At 40.9% G+C, this 6,259-nt stretch overlaps 2 pseudogenes; both read right to left on the minus strand.

The window, feature by feature from the left end:
• Window positions 1–1,080: 1,080 nt before the first annotated feature.
• LOC117707447 (putative nucleoside diphosphate kinase pseudogene) lies at window positions 1,081–2,052 on the minus strand (annotated as a pseudogene).
• Window positions 2,053–3,359: 1,307 nt separating this feature from the next.
• On the minus strand, window positions 3,360–3,768 carry LOC117707509 (large ribosomal subunit protein uL29 pseudogene; annotated as a pseudogene).
• Window positions 3,769–6,259: the final 2,491 nt, after the last annotated feature.

Below are 6,259 nucleotides of genomic sequence, written 5' to 3' on the forward strand. Positions count from 1 at the left end.
AATATTTTAGCTAGAAAATTGCTCTGAAATAGACGTTAGAAATAAAAATCAGAAAATAAAGGTTAGAAAAAGCATGAAATGAGTTTGGACATCAGAAAAACCTGACAGGCATACCTCTAGACTGTGTATTATTCCTTGTGAAAACACCCTAATGTTAAGAGCCCAGGTTAGCCTCTCACAGTAGAGACAAATACATAGGCAGAGGTGGAAGTCGTGGTCAGGAAAGCAATATTTAAGAACAGTGAGGAGAAACCAACTACGACAGTGGCTCCCAAGTTGTAGGTTGCAACCCTGTTGGTAAACTTCTATCTCCAAAAATATTTACATTAAAACTCATAACAGTAGCAAAATTATAGTTATAAAGTAGCAATGGAACAATTTTAGGGTTGGTGGCCATCACAACATAAGGAACTGTATTAAAGAGTCACAACATTAGGAATGTTGAGGAACACATGACTGTAAGGTCTTTATAAGTTATAGATGAGCTAGGTATTGCAGAACACACTTTTAATTCCATCATCTGGGGACAGAGGGAGGTAGAGCTCTATAATAGTAGGACAAGTTTGTCTACATAGTGAGTTCCAAGACAGCTAGGGCTACAAGGTGAGACCCTGTCTCAACCAAAACAAAACAAAACAGAACAAAACACCCTTCCTAACTCCCAAACTGCACATGGTCTAACTCATCTTGATCTAAAGTAATATTCTCATATTCTCTGACCTACGTTGTTAAAAATGCCCCCCCCCCCGAAGACCAGTAACAAAGTATAACTTACTTTATACAGTATTACTTACTTAATTATAGGATGAATAAATCTTGTAAGCTAAGGACACATCTGTTCACAAAGCCTGAGGCTGTTGCAAACCTGTAATAGCCTTACAATAACACAATAAAACTCTGTAGCATCACAACTGCTACCAATTTTTATTTATTTATTTATTTATAAATAGGATGCAATGCAGTTATGTTTTTTCCCCCAGTTCCAAAGTCTTTATTGTTTAAGAAAAGATGGTCCATCCAGTCAGTGGGATGAAGATCTATGTCTGGGAAGCCATGAGTAGTGCCAATAAGGACTCCGGTTTATTCATGTCTGCTCATACACCAATTATGGGCATAAGACTTGTAGTCAGTCGGTTCCTTGGGCTTAAACAATAGACTGATCTCCTTCTCAGCACTCTCCAATGAATCGCTGTCATGATGTTTCTGCCAATTTGAATGCAAAAATCCCCTCTAATGGTGCCTGGTTTAGAATCAACTGGATTGGTCTCTCCCAGCATCACTCGGCCTGTTTTCACCAGACCGAGCCCCTCCCAGACCATGGCTCCCATGGGCCCTGAGATCGTGCACTTCCCCAGCCCCGGGAAGAAAGGATGCTCAATGTTCCGGTGTTCTTCAGAAGCCTGAAGGAATTTCATGGCTGCCAGGTGGAATCTCTCCTGCTCGAAGCGCTTGGTGATCCCTCCCACCAGGCTGTGCTGCGCGCCACCTAGCTTGATGGTAATGAAGGTACGAGGTTGGCGGTGGTCCGAAAGCCAGAAGCAAAGAGCAGCTATTAAACATCTTTTAAAAATATATGTCTTGTGTGAATGTTCATGTGTGTGCGTGCACGTGTGCTATGTAGAGACCAAAGAACAGACAGCCATAGTTGTCGATTTTCAGGTGCTTGTCCATCTTGTTTTTTGACTTGCTGAATAGGTTGGTCTGATTGTCCCAAAGCCTCAAGGATGTGCTCACCTCTGTCACCTCAGCACTGGAATTATAAACAATTGCCAACATGCCCAGCTTTTATTGAGAATTTTCTTTTAAGATTTTTCTTGAGAACATCGTACATGACTAAACTGTATTTGCGTCGCTTCCACCCTCCCCTCTTCGCACATGGCCTCTTGAGTCTCTTGTATGTTTGTGGGTTTAGAGCTGACCACTTGGGACTGGATAACCTCTCAGTGGTCTCATCCCTGTAGAAAACGAATTCTCTCTTCTTCAGTAGCCATTAGCCAAGAGCCTGAAGCTCTCCAGACATTGGTGGGGCCTTGTGAGATTTCTCTCACCCATGTTGACATGGTATCTAGTGTGGTCATTATGCAGGTTTTGCATAGGCAAACTTTTTGTTTTGTTTTGTTTTCATTTTTTATTCTAATTTTATTTACATTTCAGATGCCACCCCCTTTCCCCATTTCCCCTCCCTAGAAAACCCCTATCCCATGTCCCCTTTTCCTTTTTGCTTTTATACAATTTTTTTAAAGTGTTAGTCAGAGGCTTTATACGTTTGGTAATGCTCAATCAGAAGTGTAACCCAATACCCAACCTAGATATATAAACTGTCTTTGACTGGTGGAGACACATGGACATCAGCCTCCATGCCCCCCCCCCTCTTTCTCTCTCTTTCTCTCTCTCATCACCTTGCTTCTCCTCTCCTTCATCTTCTCCTCTCCTTACTCCATCTCTTCCTCTCAGTACTCCTTCCCCCTTAGCTCCTCCTACATATCATCCTTCCTGTTAAAATAACACTTTTCTCTCAAAATACAATTAGAGCATAATTATTCCTATTTGTACCAGTGAGGTACAAGATAGTCCTAATACTCAGCCCATCATTTTGTTGACTAACCAGAACCTCTGTTGTCTCTCCTAACTAAAACACTTAGTTTTGAACCTGGCTTTTTTCTTGGCTTAGAATGAATGTCAGCTGAAAATCTTCCACTCAGATCTTTTCTCTCAAAGTAAATAGCCAGTATTGGCTATGAGACTATAGGTCTTCAACCCCGTCAGAAATCTAGAATGACTGAGATAACTGAAATTATGGGAAGCATTAAGCATAGCTTCTAAAACTTAGCCAATTTATAGAGACCGCTGAACACCTGGAAAGCCCCTATACTACCGACTGTTGGAGCATCAAATCTTCAGCCTTCTGTTAGGCAAACTTTTGTTGACATTTTGTGGGTGCAGCACCCCTGTCATATCTAGAAGACACTATCCCACAGCAGGTACCCTAATCCTCTAGCTCTCTGATGAATTCTCCTCCTTGTAAACATCACACTAGCATTTCCCACAGGCTCTTCTAGCTCTTACTTGTCAGGGTTTTTTAACGTTGGTAGAAGGCTAGGCGTGTAGAGGGACCACGGGTCAGAGCCTAAGAGTAGTTGCTCACAGCTCTCGGAGGAGTAGAAGCCAGAGTGCATGCAGGGAAAGCCTTAGAGAAATAACAATGACCAGGAGAGCCAAATGCTTTAGGATTTGCTGCAGGTCATCCTAGGAGACAAGTAGCTTAAAGCAACTGATTCAGGAACTTCTCCTTACACTTTCCAGAGACAAGCATTGCTAATGGCTTCCTTTTTTTTTTTTTTTTTTTTTTTTTTTGCCAGTCAGTCTTGTACTTTATTGTCATTGTCGTCTCTGGCCTTGACTGCATACTTGCACAGTGGGTACAGCCGCTTCTTCCGCTGCTGCTTCTTGGTCTGTGGTCTTCAGCTTCTCTTCATGCTTGGTGAGCCAGCATTGCATGGCTCTAGTCTTCTTGGGTCGCAGGTCCAGGGGCTTCTACTTCTTGTCCTTGTAGAATTTCCTGAGGTTTTCTTTTTGCATCTGGTTAATGACAGTGAGAACACGAGTGATAGATTTGCATACGACTTGGAGAGCTTGGATGCAGCGTCGCCGCCTGTCACTTTGGCGATGCGAAGCTGGGAGAATTCCACCTGTCCAGTTGTTTCAACAGCTCCTCCTTCTTCTTGGCGCGCAGGTCCCGAGCCTTAATCTTGGCCATTGCTGCGTTGTTCACGGCTGAGGCTGCCTGGTTCAAGAGTAATGGCTTCCTTCTTACACAGCCTTCTGGGAATCTTCTAGTTATAATAGAAACATTGACACTGTATTTGAAAAGTTATTATGTTTAACTAGAAAATTATACTAAAACAAAGTGTTTTATAATGTCTTTAAAAAGGAGCGTTCTAAGGGCTAGAGAGAAGGATCAGTGGTTAGAGCACTTGATAGCGTTGCAAAGGAGCTGGGTTGTCTACAGAACCAACGACTCAGAACCACTGTAATCCTGATTCCAGTCAGTCGGACACCTTTTCTGTCTTCCTTCGGAAGCAGGCATGCACGTATGTAGTACACATATATACCTACAGGATGTACACATATACATAGAATAAAAAAATTAAAAAGCAGAGTTCTCCAATGTGCATCTAAAAAAATGAACAAATGAAAAAATAAGCTTCCATAAAAAAGAAATCACTTGTTAGAAAACATACTTTTCTTATGCTCAGTGAAGAACATGAGTCGTTTTAGAGCAAGCACATGTGTATAAAGTAACAGTGGCTTCATACTATAAGCTCTTTGGACATAGCTTAGTCTTTCTTAACTCCTAATACTTTTTGGAGATCTTGATGTATCATCAGCTTACACAGATTTACCTTAAATTTCTGACTGTACAATTTCTATTAATTATCTTGATATGGTTCTTACAATCAGCGCAATGTTAGGCAATGAACAAAATACTAGTTTTGCTACTTTAATGTAATGCTTTAGTCAGTTTTATGATATGTTTTTGCACATATATGCAAATAGAATTATGCATTAAGTTCCTTGCTAATTCAATTACTGCATCGATTTTTAAATTTTAATAGGTATTGACAAATTGTCCTGCAAGCAGATGCTCTGACATCCGTGGAAAGCAGAAAAGGGCATTTGTTTCCCTAAAGAAGCTCTGATATTTCAGCTTTCTAATCTTTCTTAATGTCCCAAGTGGAAAAAGTACTACATCAATTTTTAAAAGTTCTTTGAATTAATTAAATTGAAGTTGATTATTTTTTCATAAGATCTTTGGCTATTTTTTACTCATTTTCCCCCTGTTAGCACAGGGTAGATCCTGTTCATCTTCTCCAAAATCCCCCCCCCCCCGCCCCCGGGGACGTTTGTTTTGCCTAATATAAATATTCAGAATTCTTTTGTGTGACCCCCAAAAACCTACAAGATCTGGCCCCTAGTTTCCTCTTTGAACCCATCCACTGGTCCTCCTTAAGTACAGATTTCAGGGTCTCCACTCTTGCTGCTTCTTCTGCCTGGAATTCTTTTGGGCTGTGTGTCAGCAGGGGTTCGCACATTCAGTTCTTTCTTTTCTGTCCTTGCAGAAAGCTTTCACCTCACTACCCTGGTGAAAAGCAGTGCTTGCTTCTTCCGCTCTGCCCTTCTCACCCAGCCCTATTTTTCTTCATAACACCCTGCCTGGAATGTTATAAATACATCACTTCTCAGCAGCAGGGCAGCAATTGGCAGTGTCTAGAACAGTGGTTCTCCACCTTCCTAATGCTGTGACCCTTTAATACCTTATATTGTGGTGCCCCACAACCATAACTGTATGTAATTTTGCTTCCGTTATGAATCAGAACATAAATATCTATGTTTCCTTGTCTCAGATAAACCCTATGAAGTCATTTGATTCCCTGGGGTTGCAAGCCCCTGGTTGAAAACCCCTGGTCTAGAACTGTTAACAACTGGGTTTTAAAAGTTGCTATTAGTATCCAGTGATTATGAGCCAGAGATGTTACTGTGTGTTCTTTGTTGCACAGGAAAGTCACTTCACAAAGACTTGTCTGCTTCACAATGTCAGTATTGCAGAGGTTGATAAGCTCTGATACACATTTTTTTTTTTTTTATGGATTGTTGTCTTCACCTATTTGCAGAGATGTCACTTAAGATAATTGGAAGAGACCTGTCACTGAGCCGCAGGCACAAGCAGTAAAAATGACTATTCAGATGCTCTCCAGCTAGGTAGCAGTCCTGCTTGCTAGCAATCATAGCTAGGATTGGGAGGCTGTTCCTTTTGTACATCAATCAGTTCTTTATTAACTGTATTTAAAATAGGCAGGCTAGCCTGTGTCATTTTTTATTTTGTTTGTTCCTTTCTTATTGATTCCAGCTATTCACATTTTAAAGAAATGAAGTTTGCTGATGTATTTTAAATATTTTTTTCTTTCAGTGAGTTGTATTTTGTCTTGACTTGTAACTGTGTAGTGGTGTTTGTCTTTTGGGATCTCAGTGCAGGGAAATGTGTTCTGAATGACATCTGAGTTTCAAGTCATTCTGAAAAAATTCTTGTGCTCAGCAGGGCATGGTGACATGTGTCTGTAATTGCAGGACTTGGGAGTCCAAGAGTCAGAGGCAGCAAGGTTGTGAGTTTGTGGCAGGCTGTGCTATGTGGTAAGACGGTATCTCATCACACAAAAAGCTAAGCAGAACAAAAAGTCTTCTACTCTAAGGAAAATAAAAT

This window comes from Arvicanthis niloticus, chromosome 4 (assembly GCF_011762505.2).
Source record: "Arvicanthis niloticus isolate mArvNil1 chromosome 4, mArvNil1.pat.X, whole genome shotgun sequence".
NCBI lineage: Eukaryota > Metazoa > Chordata > Mammalia > Rodentia > Muridae > Arvicanthis > Arvicanthis niloticus.